At 47.9% G+C, this 17766-nt stretch overlaps 1 protein-coding gene and 2 long non-coding RNA genes across 10 annotated transcripts in view; 1 reads left to right on the top strand and 2 right to left on the bottom strand.

Annotated features, from left to right (window-relative positions):
- Nucleotides 1–218: 218 nt before the first annotated feature.
- Nucleotides 219–6657, bottom strand: LOC309846733. 2 transcript variants are annotated; one of them, XR_014302107.1, is made up of 3 exons: nt 4001–6657; nt 2478–3364; nt 219–1027 (listed from the first exon to the last, which is right to left on the bottom strand). It is a non-coding gene; the product is annotated as an uncharacterized lncRNA (long non-coding RNA). The 2 variants fall into 2 exon arrangements; XR_014302108.1 differs by having other exon boundaries at nt 219–1001.
- The window catches only part of TSC1 (TSC complex subunit 1), a 49004-nt gene continuing 34493 nt past the window's right edge, over nt 3256–17766 (top strand). For 2 of the 7 annotated variants that reach the window (XM_082696084.1, XM_082696079.1), the window contains exons 1-2: nt 3256–3380; nt 13389–13451. The gene's annotated coding sequence lies outside the window, so the exon portion shown is untranslated. Of the gene's footprint in view, nt 3410–3599; nt 3710–13388; nt 13452–15980; nt 16081–16427; nt 16782–17766 lie in introns of those variants that run through there. The other 5 variants (XM_082696083.1, XM_082696078.1, XM_082696082.1 and 2 more) reach the window with 4 other exon arrangements.
- On the bottom strand, nt 10178–10924 carry LOC309846748. The gene is made up of 2 exons (XR_014302123.1): nt 10549–10924; nt 10178–10331 (listed from the first exon to the last, which is right to left on the bottom strand). It is a non-coding gene; the product is annotated as an uncharacterized lncRNA (long non-coding RNA).

Raw genomic sequence — 17766 nt, 5'->3', positions numbered from 1 at the left:
ATTCCCTGGGAGAGTGGAGAGTAGATCAGGTTAGATTTGCGTCACTGAATAATTGTCAGCAGTTTAAAGCTACTGGCTACATGAACACAAAGCAATGAGATTCAAAACAATGGTGAGTGGGGGGGAAAAGTAAGAGACAGATTGCCATCTGAGACATAAACCATTTACATAAGTTGAAAGTACATACATACATACCTATGGAGTCAATATAGTGTAGTGTAGACATTTATTGTCTTCATCTTTCGGACACAGGGCTAGACAGCGAGGGGCTGAAAGCCCGCAAGAGGACCACGCCAGCGGATGAGGGAGAAGTATTTTGTACTGGTGGTGTCCTTCCAAAGGCCTTCAGATCTCATTGCACCCGGGAGGCCTTCTGTTTGCAGAAGAGAGAAACCTATACCCCAAACCAGCATCGGCCAAAATAGTTGTTGCCTCATGGCACTTGGGAGGCCAGCGCAGATCCAGCCTCTGGGGACTCTGAAAACTCAGGAGATAACAAATCAGATTTCTTTTTCCATCTCTATTGCTGTTGCCATGTAGGTCTTCTCCATCTGTTGGCTGGGCTTCTCTCAGGGCTTGGTGTAGGACACGGGGAAGTGGAAGGTCACAGCTTCCTCACCCTGGTTTAGCAACCCCACAGGAAAGACACAATCTCTCTTTTCGCATCCATATAGAGACCCAGGGAAGCACCCTGATTGGTCCAGCTCAAGTCACGTGTCCAACAGTCAACCACTTTGGCTAGAGGATGGGGATCTGGGATTGGCTAGACTGGGCCCAGGTGCCTGTGGCTTGAGGGTGGTGCTGTGGTGGCCCCAGGAAGGGGAGGGGGAGACGCTGCCCAGGCAAGTGTAGTGGACGTCTGTCACATGCATAGAGGCAGTACCCCCTGCAAACACGGGCTCAGCTCCTTTGTTTCTTGTCACATGGAGATGGGCGAACCAGGACTGGTGGAGAAAGCCCAGCGGGGGAGCTCCTGCCACAAGGAGGCTCCAGGGTGCCGCCTGGAAGGTAGTGGTCACATTAACTCCTATTCAGCAAATGACAAAACTTAATCCCAGAGAAGGAGAAAATATCCAGGCAGCCCGAACTTAGAGTGGCAAGGGATGGTGGCTGGACTGCCTCTGCCTGTTCTCTCTGGCCTCTCCGTTCAAACACCTGGTGGTCCACATTGAGAGAACAATTACCATCCTTCTTCCAGACACTGTATAAACAGTAAGAATGTGGTGAGGGCCCCCTTGAGGGCCAGTAGTGGATGAGCTCCATGGATCACTGCTCCCTACCACGGAGAACATTCCAGCAGGATGAGGTCAGAGAGCCAAGGAAAACTGGGGGTAGGGAGGGAGGTTCCTGGGTCAGAGCTCTGGAGAAGTGCCTGCCCCCCCCCCCCCCCCCGACTCCACCCCTAACCTGAACACTCTAATCACCAGACTCAGAAATCTCCAAATGCACTTGGGTCCCTGCCCTGGTATGAACACAAAGGCAGGAGTCCGTTCCTGTAAAATGGTTTGTCGACTGGCGGAACTGGGAGAAATCAAATCCTTCCCAATCTCCCCCAACCTTTTCATTTCTGGACCCCAAGCTGATTGTGCTCCGGTGGCTACACAGAATCTAGCATTTGGTGGACCAGGTCCTGGGAGTGATGGATGTTGGCCATGGGCACAATTAACACAGGAACAAAAGTAACATGTATTGAAGCAGGTTTTACCCTAGTTATGTTTTCGTGTCTCACGGATTCAGCCTCAAATCCCCACTAGGCAGTCATTATCATTCTCCATGCTGTGGACGAGGAAAACTAATGCTAACTTAGTTGCTACAGTGGCAGAAACCTACATCCAAATTTGAATCAAGAACTCTTGGCTTTGTCCTCAAGGCCTTCTTCACCACGTTAGACTGGATAAATCCCCAGCTCAATGCCCATCTCCCCTGTAAGTCAGCCCTGCTATAAAGGTTGTGCACTGTACAAGGGCCTTCAGGAGGGTTGGGAGTGGGAGGGTAGGAGCTGAAATACATCCTGGGTTCTGCTCACTTGAGCTGTGGGCCCAGAGGGGTGTCTCTAATTCTCACAAAGGCGCCATACAAGCTAGCAGCCACCCTACTCAGGACCCCGCTAGGCCCCTTGGAATTCTGACAGCACCCACTGTGGTGTCTGGCACCTGGCCCCTTAAATCACAGGCTGACTTGCATTGTGACCCAACTCGTTCCTATGACAAAACCTGCCAGTCCCCTAAGTCACCCAGCATTTGCTGCCTCCAGGCTCTTGATTCCTTGGTGCTTTTGGCCTGAAATGCCCTTTTCCTTCCAACCACCTCTCCATTTCCACGTCATAGAAACCTACTTTTCCTTGAAAACTCCAGCAGATGCCCATTCCTTCAAAAAACCTTTCACAACCCACCCTTCGACTCCTCTCTCCCTCTGCTCTCTCACTGTTTGTATGGGTCAGAGCGCTGACTGCGCCCGCCTCTGACGCAGAACAGCACCTGTTGAGCATTTCCTGTGCGTGGGACTTGAATCCTCACTTCAGGAAGGCTATCGGCCCATTTCACAGAAGAAGAAACTAAGGCTGAGGGCTTCCAGACGTGTTAGGTTCACAGAGCTAAGTAGAAGGAGCGGGGCTAAGGCTGTTTATTTTAAAGCTGTCTGCTCTGATCGGCGTAGTTGTTTCCCACAGCCGTGGTGACCACGTTGCAGTGTTAGCAAGGCGGGCTCCCGCAAATATTCTGCAAAGGAAAGAAGCTGCCCCGATGCTGTTTTCCCTCCTTGCCTGGGCGAGCTGCCGCTCTTCCAAAGCTCCAAGGCTGACCCTTCACCCACGCGGGCCCCAGGGGCTCTTTGGGAAACAGGCTCGCATCTCTGCGGCGGGGCAGAGAGAGACCCCAGCGGGGCGCCCGGGTCTGCAAGGGAAGGAAAGGCGCGGGACAAGGAGGCAGCAGGCGCCCCAACCACACCCAGCCCCGCCACCTTGTTTACGCCTCTTGCACGGCCCCTCCCGCCGGGCCTGGCACGTGACCTCCGCCCCGCCCCTCGCTCCCTCGCGTGGCTCCTCCCGCCGCGCCGGCCCTTCTTTTCGCCTCCTTCGGAGTCACAAGATCTCTCAGCGCCCTCCTTTCGGGATCCCTCCGCCCGTCCCCGCCCCCCTGACTTCCAAACTCTCCTGGGTCCTTTCTCGACTGACCCGCATTATCACTCATGAACAGGAAGGCCTCTTCCGTCCAACGGGGCTGCCGGCTGCGGTCATCTGTCGCTGGGGTCGAGAGGCAGGCCAGACCCAACTGGGAACTCTTTTTCGTGGCGGAGGCTGCAGCGGCCGTGGACATTTCACGACGGGGGGAGGTGCTGTACGTCCAAGATGGCGGCGCCCTGTAGGCTGGAGGAACTGTGAGGTAAACAGCTGAGGGGGAGGAGACGGTGGGTGAGTATGGGGGTGTCTCCCCCTTCTTTTCATGGGGGCTTCTCGGGGCAGCCCTGGCAGCATGACCCCGGTCTGGGAGGCCCCGAGGGGCTGGGGCAAGGGGCTCCCTTGCTGGAGAGGGAACCCCGGGAAGGGGTGTTCGGAGAGCTTTCCCCTCCCTCTTATTACGCGCTACCTCTGGCGGGGCCCCGCAGAGCTGGCGAGTCCCTGCGGAGGAGAGGCGGGCCGGGCCCGCACTTCGCCCCTCCTCGGCGGCGGAGGGGACGGCTGCACCCGCGGGGCGCCGTGCCGAGGGCAGGGGTGAGGTGGGCCCCTTCGCCAGCCCCTCACTTTGTGGGGTGACAGGTTCTCGCGGGGTGCGGAGGGGGGCAGGGGAGGGACCCTTGGCGGGAGGGGAAGGGCCGGTGGGGGGAGGGCGGCTGGTCCTGGGGCTTCAGGAGAGGGGTCAGGGGTGGGGAGGAGAATGAATGGAGGCTGCCTGCGGGCATCGGAGACTCGCGTGGACTCGGCGTCCCCGCTGAAACGGGCAGGACTAGGGGCCTCCCTCCGGGTGCGCTCGTGGGTGTTTAATTGACGGTGAAAGACAGTTACCTTCAAGTCGGCAGAGGGGAGCCTCGAGAGACAGCTCTGTGCAGAGCCGCTCCTAGACGCTCATTCATTCATTTGAGGAACTGGAGATGGAGAGCCCGCAGTCCGGGAGAGCTGGTAGAATTCAAGCTCTTTGTGTTTCCTGTTGAAGAGTTTTGCTTCGCGTGTTTTGGATTTGGGGGTGGGACTGCTTGGGAGGGGGCGCGGCCCCCCTAATAACAACAGCTCGCGAGTCTGGAGTACTCGCTAGGGAAGCGCTTGGCAGCCCTCCTCTCCTTTAGGGCTTGCGACCAAGGGAAGAGGCGGCCACTGTTAACACCTCCATTTCCCGGGTCAAGAAACTGAGGCCCAGAGAGATGAGGGTTACTTGCCCAAGGTCACACCCCTGCGTTTATCTGAGCCAGGGCTGGAATCGGGGTCTGGGGCTCTGCCGAGGGTTCCAAGACGGCGCTCCTGTCATGATTTACACTCACATTCATCTGTTATACTCTCATTTATCTGTGATTTGACCAAAGCCAGCCTGTCATTCTGTTAATCAGTTGGCCAGAGTTTGTGCACAAGTGCCTGTGCGTGTGTGTGTGTGTGTGTGTAATTTTGAAGAGGGGTACATCAGCTTCTGTACCTTAGCTGTATAGGTACATAGCTGCAGGTGCTTGTATACTCTAGCCTTGTTTGGGATGGCAGTGTTGTGCTTGTAAATATGTTAGTCTAAATTAGGCTGGCAAGTGTTTGATGTTTTTGTAAAACTGATGCGTTTACTGCAGAAAGAAGGCCTACTAAAATCCTTGCTAGTTTTTTTTTTATGGAAAGCGTAGAAATAGCACTTCACTTTACACAGAGTAAGCTGTAAAAGTACTAAAATAGAATAATACTCTTCTGAGATACTTTGATTTATAATTTTGGGATCAACTTGGAGTCATCTGAATTCAAACGTGCTGGCAAAGTGGAGCTGTAAATTTCAGGAAGCATCATAAAACCGAATCTTCTGGGAGCCCTTGATTTACTGAACAACCACCTGTGATTCTTAAGTTGAATATTCCTGAGTAAACCTGGAATATGCAAATGCGAAAGCTGATTTAAGGTTGTGCAGGGAAATGTCCCTGTAACAGTCATGCATCAGGCAAATGAGGCTCCTCAGAAACACTGAAACATTCTTCGCTATTGCCCTGGGGAGCTGCAGAATCTTCCTCCAACCACCTGGTGTAAACTTAAGGGGTATTTATAGAAGATGTAAAATGAAAATATCCTCTTACTAAAGTTAATATCTTATCCAAAACACTCTTACATCACGTGCCTGGAAGGGTAGATGATGTAAGCTTTCTTCACTTCATGCATTTCCTGGTGTCATAAAGACTTGGTATGTTTCTAAATTCCTAGTTCGATTCTTGGGCGGCTACAGCTTTCTCACTGACCTCGGTTAAGTTGGAGTGTGTCAAGTCCTGTGACTCAGTTGTACTCTCCCTCCCTGGGCTAAGAGCAAAGATATCTGGGACTGCTGCTGTTGTGGTGTAACCTGATGCCTTTTGTGCATGCTTGGTTTCCGTCGTGAGCTGAAACGGAGGAGTCTTACTAGGACAATTCAGACACATACCTGTCTATGTAGTGTTTACTGAATAATGCAAATGCGGGGAACAAGAGATCTCAAAGCAGTAATGTTCACCAGCACCTTCCTGCACAGATGTCTGGCTTCATAGTAGGTGACCCTACATATTTGGTCTTCAAGGATACCCTGGAAATATATTTTAGAAGTCATAGGTGATTCTCATGTACACCAGAAGTTGAAGACCAGTGGTTTCAAGTATCAATTTGGCTATTTTTCCTTTAATGTATAATGTATTGCAGAGACATTTCCTAAAATAGTTTCTAAACTCTGGTGTGGGTAGTGGTGGGTGAGTTTTGGGCTCTGAATTACAGCTGACTTGATCTTGTAGCTCTGTCTTCTTTCACCATTTGTTAGGGTACAGGGATGTTCTTTGCCCGGTTCCAGAGCCATAGCTGACTAAAATTAGCTTTTCCTGGAATTAATTGTACACTCTTGGATGCAGATGAACCCAAAACAACAACACATCAGCCATTTTAAGCTTTTCCTAAAAATCAAATAGCTTTTGACTTTTCAAAAGCCATTGAAGTTTTTTGAGTTTGTTTCTTCATCTTTGAGATAAGAGAGTTGAATTGTGAATTAGACGATTTCTGATAAATTTCTGGGATTTCAAGTCCTCCTGGGGCTTCAGCTAAACATTCTGAGTAAATTGAATCCAGGTGTTAATGGGTTTATAATAACTAAGCAAATTGGTGACTCTTAGCCTGAACCGTTGAGTGATGACTTGTTTCTCCTTTCCTTTATATCACATGATTTTTTTTAAAAAGGTAATTCCCTGTAAGTTCATTATATTATAAGTCTCTCTTTGGGAGATTAATTTTGTTTGTCATATAAGTAGCTGAAATAAAGCGTGAAAGCAAAATGTACTCAATAACATTCAAACCTGTAGCTGTTTGCTTTTTAAAAAAGTGTGTATAATTAGCATACATGCACATTTGAGTTTTTTCCCTCAGTGCTTACTATAATTTAGTTTGCATGACAATACTAATTTTTTGCATTTAAATTGGTCTGAAAGAGGTCTCCTCTCAGCAATTTGAGATTTTTCTTTCTCTGATTTACTTTTTAAGCCTATAGTTATAAGAAATTAGTCATCTATTTTTTATTTTTATTTTTTAAAAATATTTTATTTATTTATTTGACAGAGAGAAATCACAAGTAGATGGAGAGGCAGGCAGAGAGAGAGAGAGGGAAGCAGGCTCCCTGCGGAGCAGAGAGCCCGATGCGGGGCTCGATCCCAGGACCCTGAGATCATGACCTGAGCTGAAGGCAGCGGCTTAACCCACTGAGCCACCCAGGCGCCCCCAAATTAGTCATTTAATACCTAATGTCTATGTGTGGGTTTTTTTGAGGGAGTTAATAAAAAATACCCCCCCCCCAGAGGTGAATACTCTTTTTTATATAAAAAAGGTATATGGTGTTAGGACCTTGCTAGTTTCTTCTTGTCCCTTGTGCAGTGCTAACTTTTGTTCTGTCCAGGGAAGTAGCATAAGGTAACAGATGAATGAAACAGAATGTCATCTAATGAGTAAAGTGCATTAAAAACCTAGCTTTGATACAAAACAAGGCATGGTAGTTACTGGCCTAGAACTCACAGATCACTTTCTAAAGTAAAGGCACCATGAAGTATTTGAGTAACAAGGGACAATTTTGTCTTTCTGTTGGTGACAGAAAGCCCAGTAGGGAGTGATAAGGAAGAACAGATGTAGTGACCTTCACGTCTGCATGCGGCCGGTGAGACCGTGCTACTTTGAGTGGTTCAAGGAGCACAGTAGCATACGCAAAGTGTATCCATTTTAAGTTCTGGAACGGTTTTATCAATGTTTCACATACAAGTTGTTACATGGAGAGACTGCTAAGCCTTATGGACCCAGCAATACTGGACAAATTTTGTTCAGTAGCAATACTGTTGTAAGCCTTTTTATTTGGTGAGGACTTACGTGGCTAGTACTGTGCTAAGCATCTGACATGCTTGATGCCCTTGAACTCTCCCCACAACCTTAAGAGATAGGATAGGATAGGGAGATGAAGAAACAGGCCTAAGGTCACTTATTCACCCTCTGAGCTGGGATTTGAACCCTCTTGGTTGACTTCAGAGCCCAAACATTTCATCTTTCATATTGATAAACGACATGAAATGCTAATCTCATGAACTGATTCATAGGTCAGTGGTTCTTAACTTTTGGGGGGCCTCAGTTCCCCTCTGAAAATCCGTGGGAAGCTTTGAACCAAGTATCCCTTCCTATCCCATGACTATCAAATAGCTCTTGCAGACCCCTTCAGGAACTTTATGGACCCAGCCTGCAGCCCAACTATTCTTCTTCTTCTTTTTTTTTTTTTTTTTTTTAAGATTTTATTTATTGGACAGATAGAGATCACAAGTAGGGCAGAGAGGCAGGCAGTGAGAGAGGAAGGGAAGCAGGCTCCATCCCAGGACCCCGGGATCATGACCGAGCTGAGGGCAGAGGCTTTAACCCACTGTGCCACCCAGGCGCCCCACACCTGATTATTGTATATAGATTGCTCCTCTTAAAAATGGACTTGGGCTTTATTAAAAACAATTTTTTTAAAAAAACCAGTAGGTAGGAAAGACCCAAGCCTTTTAAAGGTGGACCTGTGTGCTGTTTGTATTATAAATCCTCTTGTTAAATTTTTATATTGAAAGATTCTTTACACTTCCTTGGGAATTCAACCTTAAATGCTACATTTAAAAAAATCAGAAGTGGAGATCTCAGGTGTGGAACTTGCTAAATGCTTGTCAGGCCTGGCATTCAGTCTGTGTTGGTACCTTTAGCACCTGGCAGAATTCCACTGGGCTTTTTTCCAAGGTTTATGCACTATGTATTTTTTTTCCCTTGTGAACCTCAGAGTATTTATAAAATTATTTATTAAATATATGTTTTTAGTGTTTCTTGGCATCATCCTTTTTCTTCCTGGACCAGTGGTTCTCAGCCTTTAGTGGGCATCAGAATGACCCAGAAGACTGAATCAGAAACCCAGAGTTTCTGATTCAGAGGTGTGATTCGAGGTCCAAGTGCATTTCTGAAAATCCTCAGGTGCTGCTGCTGTTGCTGGTGCAAGGACTGCGTTTGGAGCCGCTGGCCTAGACTGTCAGTCAAACCCTGTGTCCTTGTTCCCTACGGTATTTCTATTTTAGTTCCATGAACTTGAAACTTAAAGAAATCTTAACAGTTTGCTCAGATTTCTTTTAGGGGAAGCTTGTAGAGTGACTCTTTGAAGCATATGTGGTATCTGTGTGACCTTATTTTCTCAGTAAATAATTTTGTTCAGGCTAAAAGAAACATTTAGAGAAGAGTGGTATCTTACTGAAATTGAGCTCTGTCCCTGCTGGCAGGTTTGACAAGATTCACCTTCGAAATAGGGTATAAGCTTCAGCGAGTTGTCCTTCAAGGGCCTGGATGGCGAAATATTCTTTTTTTTTTTTTTTTTAAATATATATATATATATTTTATTTGACAGAACACAAGTAGGCAGAGAGGCAGGCAGAGAGGAGGAAGCAGGTTCCTTGCTGAGCAGAGAGCCCGATGCGGGACTCGATCCCAGGACCCTGAGATCATGACCTGAGCTGAAGGCAGCGGCTTAACCCACTGAGCCACCCAGGCGCCCCGGATGGCGAAATATTCTGATTGGCAAATCTGGAGCTCCCCTGCCCCAGTTCATGTGACCTTGAGAGGGCCCGCAGCTGCGAGACCGTGGAAGTCACCCACGACTACACTTTTTGGCAGGTTTTGCCATCAGCTGCTTCCCTCTGACATACAAAGTAGTGTTTCCTACCCGCTTCTCCTTCTGTGTGTCTGTGGGAAGAGGCAATCAGAGCTAGTATCTTATCCTTTTTGGATGCTTTTGTGCTGAAGGTGGCTTCGTTCACTTGATAGTATATTGTCCTAAGAAATCACCTGAGTCCGTTACTGAGCTGGAGCTGAACACAATAGTGTCCTAGTGTATGGTTATTACTGTTATCTTTGTTATTAACACAATGGTGGGATGGTTCTGTTCTGCTGTCCTGTACTTGATATTGAAATAGTCTGTGCCTGAACCTTATCTGAATCGTCTTTGAATTTATAGATGAAAAACCCGAGTAGGGACAGCAGGTGTGGCGAAGGGCATCTGCCTGCCTGTACTTGTTGTAGACAGCTGTGCGTAAAATCTCAGGCCATGTGGTGTACAGTTCCGGGGAGTCCTAGGACAGAAGGCCACACACAGTACTGGCCTTCCAAAAGTCTGGACGTGCAGCTGATATTCAGATAAAATACTTTGTAAGAGCATTTTCTGCGCCTGCCACTAGCGTTTCATAAGGAGGTAGATAGCTCTTAGCCCTCTCACGGCTTGTACTGCATCAGGCCTAGTGCAGAGAGATGTGAAAACGTGTGTATGGGTCCTGTCAGTGACAACTGTCCGTGGCTGTGAAGCCGTCCGTGTTAGGTTCATGTGTAATCCTACGTATATAAGCCATCTATCTGCAAACACCTTAAGAATCAAATTAAGGTGAACTATGAAAACAAATTGACCTGTGCTTTTTGTTGTTGTTTTTTAAGATTTATTTTTTTATTTGAGAGAGAGAAAGAGAGAGATCATGAAATGCAACAGGTCAGAGGGAGAAACAGACTCCCTGCTGAGCAGGGAGCTCGATATGGGACTCGATCCCGGAACTCCAGGATCATGACCTGAGCTGAAGACAGATGCTTAACCAGCTGAGCAGAGCACAGGTGCCCTGACCTGTGCTTTTTTTTTTTTTTTTTTTTTATAAGATTTTATTTGTTTATTTGACAGAGAAAGATCACAAGTAGGCAGAGAGGCAGGCAGAGAGAGAGGGGGGAAGCAGGCTCCCCGCTGAGCAGAGAGCCTGATGCGGGACTCGATCCCAGGACCCTGAGATCATGACCTGAGCCGAAGGCAGCGGCTTAACCCACTGAGCCACCCAGGTGCCCCTGACCTGTGCTCTTTAACCTCAAATTACTAACAGCACAGAACCCTCTTCTTCTTCCAACCCACGCGCTATTTATTTATTTATTAATTTATTCAGAAAGGCTGCTCGTAGGAAGTGCCACCACAGTGTCAATTTTAGGTGAGAACACAGCTTTTGGGTCAGATATGAAAGAGGAAAAATCTAGATCTGGGGGCCTGTTTCTTCTTTAATTTGGCTCTTGAAGAAAAGAGTGTGGCCTGATCCTGTTAGGCTGTGAGAGGTGCTCCCTGCCACGCCCTTTAGGGGTACAGATCCTGGAGGAGAGCCTTCGGCATTCCTCACCTCCTATCAGAAGTTCAAGGTCACATCTCACTTGACTGACCAGAGTGATTTTAGCTAGTAGTACTCCATAGGGCAGGATCTAAATATAAATGATTAAGTAAATAAATAATTAAAAATATAAATAATGCAAGTAGCCTTTGACAGGCCAGCCTTAGACTGATGACAGTTTATTACCATTTACCATTTTTTGGCCTAGCGATAAAGAATTTAAGAAGTCTTAATGTTGGGCATTGGACAAAAAAGTTCTGATTTCCTGGGCCAATCCCTTTGTCGAGGATGGTGGTCTTGGCTGGGCGGCTGCAAGAGCGCCTCTCGCGTATGTCCCAGCATTACCCTTGCCTTGGACGTTCCTTTTCAGGTAAAAGATCCAACTAGGATGAATTGTAGCAGAAAGTCTGTGTGACCTGCTGGACCGACAGCTGATGCTGAGGTCCTGGATAACGGAGGCATCTGTGTTGGAACTCTAGCTCTTCTCTTTTCTCTCTCTCTCTTTTTTTAAGATTTTATTTATTTATTTGGCTGACAGAGATCACAAGTAGGCAGAGAAGCAGGCAGAGAGAGAGGAAGGGAAGCAGGCTCCCTGCTGAGCAGAGAGCCCAATGCGGGGCTCGATCCCAGGACCCTGAGATCATGACCTGAGCCAAAGGCAGAGGCTTTAACCCCCTGAGCCATCCAGGCGCCCCTCTAGTTCTTTTCTTGATTCACCGGCCAGGCAGGCACTCCCTGTCTGAATGATCTGGCTGGCCCTTTGCCTCTCAGCAGCGGACGTAAAGTTGGAGTATGCCACCAAGACGCACTGCTGTTTAATGCCTAGAGTGTGCTCCACAGGGAGATGTAATTACCTGTTGTCTGGGGCACGAGATTTTGATAGTGAGAGAGTTGTTCGTGCTCGAGCAGGGCTTCGGGCATCGTGGTGTCGTGAAGGGCTTGTGGGCAGGCTGGCCCGCGCTCACCCGCTGGACCGACGCAGCGCCCGAGGCTCCGCTTCTGCCCTCTGCCTCCCGCCCTGGATTGGCGACCGGAGACGTTGCTGAAACCTTTGCTGGACCACGCATGGTGTCTTTGCCTCTCGGGTGCCACATGCTGCAGTAGGCCCCGGGTGTCCACTGGGGGACCAGACAGATGGTTCCTGTCCTCGTGGAACTTACCATCTCGTGGCCAGACTGTCCCTAAAAATAGCCTGAATGGCCCACATTTTAATGGCGAATTGGAACATATAACGTGCTTACTTAAAGGAGATCATTTAGACAGGAAATACGGTAAAGAGAGGACGAGGGGAGAGAAATGATAGTTGTCCACAAATATTTTATGCTTGTCCTGTAGAGGGATCAGATGAAGGTCGTGCTGTTCTGAAGGCCAGGATTCATCCTCATACGTTTATTTAAGAACTACTGTAGCGGCTTCCGTGCAGTCAGACACCGTGGTGGCCGCTGTATCTGCCGCACTGACTGAGCTGCTCTCTCTCCCCGGGCGTAGCTGCTGTTCCAGTGAGGGAGACGAGTTCAGTAACTAATTACGCTTATTTAATTGGGTTGTGGTAAGTGACACAAAGAAATAGAGGCTGCTAAGCAAATAAGACAGGGGACCTGACCTCGTCTGGGGCATGGGAGTGGAGGGAAGTAAAGCCTTCTCTAATGGGGCAAAAAAAAAATATTTTTAAAGATATATTTATTTGAGAGAGAGTGAGAGAGCGCACGTGCCCGCCCATATGTGAGTGGGAGGAAGAGCAGAGGGAGAGAGAGTCTCCAGCAGACAACCCCTGAGCACAGAGCCTTACTTGGGGCTCGGTCTCACAACCCTGAGATCATGGCCTGAGCCGAAGCCCAGAGTCGGATGCTCAACCGACTGAGCCACCCAGGCGCCATGGGACAAATGTTTAAGCTGAGACTGGAGGGGTGAATGCTTAGTCTGGGAGTGGGTAGGCGAGGGGGGCGGGGCTGTAGGGAGGGAGGGGAGCATGGGGCGGCGACCAGAGGGAAGCCCCACTAAGTGCTTTGCACTGGGCACTGTTCCTGCGCTCGGGGCCGCTTGGGTGATGACTCCGTGCCCCGTGCTGTGCTGGGGCTCCCGGAGGCATCGTCTTGTGTAACCCCACACGGCTTTCTGAGGTAGGGGCCGCTATTCTTCTCACTTTCCAGATGGAGTAACAAGGTCAGACGTTAGGCACCTGAGAGAAACTGCCAGAAGTGGCCCAGCTAATACATGGCAGAGCTGGGATTGTACCTTGGAACTCTAGGACTCGAGAGCCCATCCTGCCCATTTGTTTATAGCTCCAGTAAATAGCTAACAAAAGGCAGAGATTACAAGTTCAGCACAATATAAAGAATTTTCCAGCAACCAGCTGTTCAGAAATGTAGACAGAGAGAGGCACGTGCGCCCGCTGTTGGAAGTGTGCATTCTGGTAGAAACTGGTTGCAGCAGGAAGGAGGTCGAGACAGGTGAACCCTAAACTCCCTTGGAGTGCCTCGGGGATGTCACTTCATTGTAAAATTATTGTGTACAGTACATGTGTTTTTTCCCTTCAGTGACCATGAAAGACACCAGGTTGACAGCACTGGAAACCGAAGCACCAGTTGTCCCCAGAACAGGTAAGGTACAAACTCGGTGCAGTGGTGGGAGAGGACAGAAGGGAATTGCTTGCCTGTACAGTTGTGCAGGGGTGTGTGCGTGTGTGTGTTTGCACTCAGGATTTAACAGTTCTGGAGTTAGCTACTTGCTAGGACCTGGTCCTTCCGTGGCATGAAGTACTTTGTCAAATGACCCAGGGTTTATGAAGTGCTCGTTCAGTGCCGGACACTGTGTTGAGCGCTTTCCTTGCCTGTGTTACTCATTGTCTTCTTCACAGCGACACTTGCGGTGTGGGATGGGGCTGAGATGTTGGTTGAGTTTCCCAAGGTGGTGTAGCTGCATTTGGTGGACCTGTGACTTAGACCAGTTCCGTCCAGCAGCGAGCTTTGGTTTTCACCCTAAACGAAATTGGAGACTTTGTGTTGGAGCAAATCATTTGCCTAGTGCAGAGACGCTCAGCCCAAGCTGCAAATCCACCTGTGCTCTCTTGACTGCACCCCCCCCCTTTTTAAAAGATTTTATTTGTTATTTATTTGATAGAGGTCACAAGTAGGCAGAGAGGCAGGCAGAGAGAGAGGGAGAAGCAGGCTCCCAGAGAGCCCGATGCGATGCGGGGCTCCATCCCAGGACCCTGGGATCATGACCTGAGCCGAAGGCAGAGGCTTTAACCCGCTGAGCCCCGCAGGCACCCGGAGCTGCTAATAATTGCTGACTACCTGTGGCCGTCATGTTGATAAGCTTTTTGTTTACATTCTTAGCCTTCACAGACACAAAACTACAAGCCATTGTCTTCCTAAGGCATTTTTGTAAGGTCTGTTTAGGAATTTGATTAGTGACTGTAAAATGTGTTAGGAGGATTTCAGTTTTTACTAACATTGTTTTCTTTATATTCTTTATGTTTGGCTCGAAGATGATTTATCATGGATGTTGCTGACTGTGATTTTGGGTTTTTTCATGTCATAAAATTGAGGTGACAGATTGACATTTTATTTTTTATTCATCCTTATGAGATGGGAAATATTCCCAAATATGACTTTTTCTTGAAAGACTAATTAAGACTGTAAGTTAAATGCAGTTTTAAAAGGTTATTTTGTTTGTAATAAATGCTGCAAGATAATTCTATAAAATTTAGAATTAAAATATAATTTTCTCTTAGCCATCTGTCATAAAAATTTTTATAAATACTTGGCACAAAGAGCGATTACTCTTATTTGTAAAGGTATGTTTAATATTCGTATTGCTAGTTAACATATTTAGTCATTTGAAAGTTCTGGATTGTTTTTGAATGAAAAAATCACATTGATCAACTAAAAGAGCTTTTATTTTTTTTATCAGTATACATTTGTACTTAAACTGACAGAGTTTCAACTTATAAAACACAAAACTTGGATGTTACAGCTAGAGCGGTTTACCTTTATTCAAAAGTGAACATTCAGATGTTTAACAGTAATTCTCAACTCATGCCTTGTGCACCTTGTGGACAACGTGCACGTAAGGTATCATGGTAACGACGTGTAGTTGTTGATCACACACACTCAAGGGCGCTAGAAATGCTGCCGAAGTAGGCAGTTGACAGTTCAAGGTTTCAGACATTCTAAAGACCAAAGCCAGTTGTTGGCCAGATGTAGGGACTCAAGTCAAACTTGGGTGAATCGCTATTTTCCCCACATGTTGTGATCGTACTGAGTATTCTGGTCAGTTGAATCCGATGACCCGCTGTAAAGTTTAAACTTGGTTTGTTCAAAGGTGGTCACTAACCATGCCTCTCTTGCTTTCAATTGGGTGGTCAGGAGAGACCTGAGAGACGGTGACGTTTTGAGCAGAGACCGCAAAGACAGTCAGCCAAGCAGGGATCTGGGGGAAAGCATTCCAGGGAGAGAGGTGCCGGGGCAGAGGCCTCGAGCAGGAACCAGTTTTCCTGGCTTTTGGGACACTGGGACTAGCACAGAGAGATGATGGGGCAGAGTGGCGCAGACGGAAGCAGACGGAGGGTGGGGGGTTCACAGCTGGACAAAGCACATGGAGCCTTTAGACCACTCATGGGGTTCGGCTCTTAGTGCCTCCATGGAAAGCCATTGCACGATTCTAAACAGGAGAGGGATGGATTCTGAAGTCCATATTTCAGTGTTTGTGGTGTTTTGGTGGCAGATGCATCGTAGGGGAGTAGGCTGGGAGGTGCTGGGGCTTGGATTGGGCCCACAACGAAGGGGATAGCAAAACCAGGGGGTTTGCTGACAGATCAGAGGAGAGGGTGGGAGCCGGGAAGTGGAGAGCATCGCCGCAGTGTTCCCTTTGGACGGATGGATGTGTGTTTTCCTGAGATCCAGGAGACCTGCAGAGTGACAGGTTTTGGAGTGGGAGTGGCTGTTGAAAGTCGTGGCTCCCTATGCGAGTAGTGTCATCTGTAGACTGTAGTGTGACATGTGACCGTTGAAGATGACACTTACCTAGAGGAATGCTGCTTTGGCACGTACCGTACAGAGCTGTACTCACCTGGCATTGACTTCCGGCCTCTCTCACCTCCTGTGTTCTGTACGTGGTTATTCCAGAATGGAAGAGAGGCCTTCACCGCTGTAAGTCGATGCTGCACGAGCCTGTGGTCTCCACGTTCACGGGACTTTTCCCAGCCGACCTTCCCCAGGCTGGAAGGTGTGTCTAACGTGGGTGTGCCTCACCCGCCGGCCCCATGTGCAGGTTGAGCAGGCCCCCTCTCCCCTCGGTGCACCCACTGAGCCCTGCCCCCTTCCTCCTCCCACGTCAGGTCTCCATTGTGTGTGCTGAGTTGCTCTTCCTTCTCAGCGCCCTGCACGGAGCCCTCTGGAAATACTTGAGTGAGTTTTAGAAGAAGAAATACTCCGCTCATGGGAGTGACTCTAAAGCTCATGATTAAACGCTCGGGGAGGGCCTTTCTGAATGTCAGAACCCTTAAACTTTGGGACACTTGCATGAGGAACCTCACCTGAAATCCAAGATTTATATTTTGGGGGAGGATTAAAAAATGTGGTTGAAAGGTAGAATTTTAGAACCAAAGAGAAAAGCTTGTTGCCAGAAATGTACCAATGTGGTTTAGAATGAAACCTTATTTTTGCTTTCTATAAAGTATCTGGAAGGAGCAGCTCCAGAAACCAGACTTTGCACCTCAAATGACATTCACACACTGAAAAGCAAGCGAACTGGCCCAAGCTGGTCAGCCCTGACTATGGCCAAGTTGACTGGACGGGCACCATCTTTGTTTGGAATGGAACTCCTGCCCCGTGTTCTGGGCTGCCTGGATTTGGGGACCAGCTCTGACATTACTGCCTTCTGAATACACAAAATAGAAACTCAGAGTCTCACTAGACTGAGACTAGGTAGGTAGCAATTTCACTGGAACAAAAACCAAACTGTGGGACAAAAATGCTTTTAAACCCGAGAATCATTTGTGATTTATCCAAAGAAGAAAAGAATGTGAGGGCTAGCCAGATGAGTATGCTATTGAAAAAGTCCTCTTGAAAGTGGTGGCCCCAAGATTTTTACTGGTTTTCTTTCTGATACTTTTTGGGCCCTGCTCGGAGTCTTTATTTGCACAGAGTGTATGCGTATGTTCTCTCATTTAATTCTCTCCGTGGACAATAACTCCTGACAGGTTGGTATTTTCTTCACTTGTAAAATTAATTTAATCCAACTCACAAGGTGAAATTTCTGTCTGTTTTAAGCTCTGAACTCTTTTTTTTTTTTTTTAAAGATTTTTTAAATTTATTTGTTAGAGAGAGAGAGAGATACAGAGCGCAAGCACAGGCAGACAGAGTGGCAGGCTAGAGGCAGAGGGAGAAGCAGGCTCCCTGCCGAGCAAGGAGCCCGATGTGGGACTCGATCCCAGGACGCTGGGATCATGACCTGAGCCGAAGGCAGCCGCTTAACCAACTGAGCCACCCAGGCGTCCCTCAGCTCTGAACTCAAGAAAATTTTGCCAGTTGTAAGTCCTGTGAAATGGAATCCCTTCGTGATTTACCTGTAAGATTTATATTCAAGGGTGTGAACCTGCAACTTCTTACGCCATGATTAGCTATCAGAAATGCATGTAGATTCACGGACAACAAAATCAGTGGCTGTTGCAGGGTTGTAATTAAGTAAGAGCATAGATAATAGTTAATACTCACCAGTTTCTGGGGCCATTGGTGCTTAAATTTGGCATTCTTGCATTCTTGCATTCTTGCAGGAGGCGCTTAACTCTTCAGTGGGCTTTTTCTTTAGTATAGTGTTTCCTCCCTAGGTGCTTGTTAAAATGCAGGTTCCTAAGCCCCAATGTCAGTTTGGAATGGGCCAGGACACTGCATTTCTAAGAGGCACCCCAGG

The sequence above is a fragment of the Mustela nivalis genome (assembly GCF_964662115.1).
Source record: "Mustela nivalis genome assembly, chromosome: 13".
In the NCBI taxonomy this organism is placed as follows: domain Eukaryota; kingdom Metazoa; phylum Chordata; class Mammalia; order Carnivora; family Mustelidae; genus Mustela; species Mustela nivalis.
This window is presented reverse-complemented; position numbering and strand designations above follow the sequence as displayed.